The 2,085-nt window shown below is 34.0% G+C and overlaps 1 protein-coding gene across 2 annotated transcripts in view; it reads left to right on the top strand.

The window, feature by feature from the left end:
- LOC107100989 (alpha-1,3-mannosyl-glycoprotein 4-beta-N-acetylglucosaminyltransferase C-like) overlaps positions 1–2,085 on the top strand; it is an 80,839-nt gene that overhangs the window by 13,638 nt on the left and 65,116 nt on the right. For both annotated transcript variants that reach the window (XM_015399713.1, XM_015399714.1), the window contains exon 2: positions 369–470. The gene's annotated coding sequence lies outside the window, so the exon portion shown is untranslated. The remainder of the gene's footprint in view (positions 1–368; positions 471–2,085) is intronic.

Here is a 2,085-nt window from a genome sequence, read left to right as displayed (position 1 = left end):
AGATAGATAGATAGATAGATAGATAGATATATAGATCTATTGTACTTGAGAGTCCTCTATACATAAGCTTTTAAAGGTAGAAAGTGCCTCAGATTTCGAATTAATGAGCCCCTGTAGTAGAGGATAATGAGCTTGTTCTGTCTGAGCACAGATGCATTGTGTTGGAAAAGAAACACTTTGACTGAAGAAGGCTCTGTTTTTGAGAGTCTGATGTTCAAGGCTGACGGAACATGCCATCCTTTGTCTCTAATGGACAAACAAATCATTAGAGGATGTGTGGCCTAAAATGCATGAGGCTGTTTTAAATGATGAAGTAAAATGCAATTGTCTTCCTTTCCCTCTGTCCTTTGTGTTGCGTTTTCTCTCAGATTGCGACATACAGGGAGCGAGGAATCCATGCCAACCCAGAAGGAACAGAAAAAAACCCCTCTCCATCAAACCACATTCAGTCTCTTCACGTCAGCAGACAGGTACGTTTTGCATTAAAGACTGTTTTTAAAATGCCTCAGAGTTTAGTACTTTTAAGCATTGACGTCATTTGTTTTTTTTTCCGTTTTGCGCAATTTAGTAGTCACTTTAGTGGCAGTCTTGTTACTTATCAGACACCTGTACTGAGCACTGTTTGTACTGAGCCTGTGTGAGGTGACTGACAATAAAGAAAGAGCCAGCTGCAATCTTGACTCTGTCCAGTGATTCACTGACACCCTGCATGAACTTGGCAGAAATTCTAACCTTTCTGGGGTAAACAGTGAATTATTTATATTTGTTCATTTGCCTTGTTGTATCTCAGATAACAAAAAACCTGATGCATTACAAAGATCTCAGAGAAACTGTCAAGGATGATTTAAATACATGGCTTGAAAAATCTAAAATACATTTCTAAACCATATATCCACATAATAAGCAGCTTTTGAATTCAAAATCCCTTTTGCTTGAAGGTTAATAAACATAAGAGCAGAAACACAAATACTTATTGTTTTAATGCAATGTTTTGGTTATTCAAGCATCGGATTGGTTAAAAGTTACAATTATTTTGCTATTTGGCTAATATTTTATGCAACTACTGAGAAGAAAAAATTCTTCAGATGCACTAAAAAATGCAAGAAAATTCATTATAGAAAAATTTATTTGATTTATTATGGTAAAAAAATAACAGTAATGCTTTTAAATGGATCCATGAATAGTCGAAAAATTATTATTTTCCTCTCAACTTAAATACTGTCATTTGCTCAATAAAACTCGTGATTACGTATAAAATCATATAGCCTTTGCCATATTCTTCACCCGTATATTTTTTCGTACTGGGCTGGAAGTAAACATAGGAAGGTTAATTTGACCATAGTTGTTTTTTATCGTAATGCATTTGACCGGTGTAAATTTAGACAATGCCACACTGCATCACTGCCTTACAAACATTTGGTTGGTTTGGGATCCACTGTTTACTATATTAGCTAAGCCTGACCCCATTAGTAAAAGCTATGGTGAAATCAAAATCAAATAAGAGGAAATAGACTGTTAAAAGACAGTGAAGTATCTTTCAGTCTATGTAATTCATCGTTCTAATATGATGTCAGAGGGAAAAAAAATACAACATCAAAGAGCAGAAATAATTAAAAAGGAAAAAAATTGAATTCTAAAAACAACTCTAGGAAAAAAGTAATAGGTGGAAAACTCTCTTTTTTCACATCTTGGAAATTTGCAGACATTTTATTGCTATATGGTCCAATAATCGCTGTGCGATTGTTTAGAAATATAATCAAGACAAGTTTCATGTAAAATGATTTAAATGACATTTTATCAACATTTTCCTTTTTAGGTTTGTCAACAAGATTAAGCACTTTTATAAAGTCTCAATTTCATAAGACTATTAAATCCCCTTAGGTCAATGTGAAATGATCTTGCACACATGTTACAAAGATGTAGAACTCAACATTTCCTCTCTGATACATAACCTACCCTAAAAATACAATATCAAAAAGAAGCTTACCTAACCTAACCTAACCTAACCTAACCTAACCTAACCTAACCTAACCTAACCTAACCTAACCTAACCTAACCTAACCTAACCTAACCTAACCTAACCTA

The sequence above is a fragment of the Cyprinodon variegatus genome, unplaced genomic scaffold (assembly GCF_000732505.1).
Source record: "Cyprinodon variegatus isolate N-32 unplaced genomic scaffold, C_variegatus-1.0 Scaffold1042, whole genome shotgun sequence".
Lineage (NCBI taxonomy): Eukaryota > Metazoa > Chordata > Actinopteri > Cyprinodontiformes > Cyprinodontidae > Cyprinodon > Cyprinodon variegatus.
The sequence above is the reverse complement of the archived record's forward strand: the minus strand, read 5'-3'. Positions and strand labels throughout refer to the sequence as shown.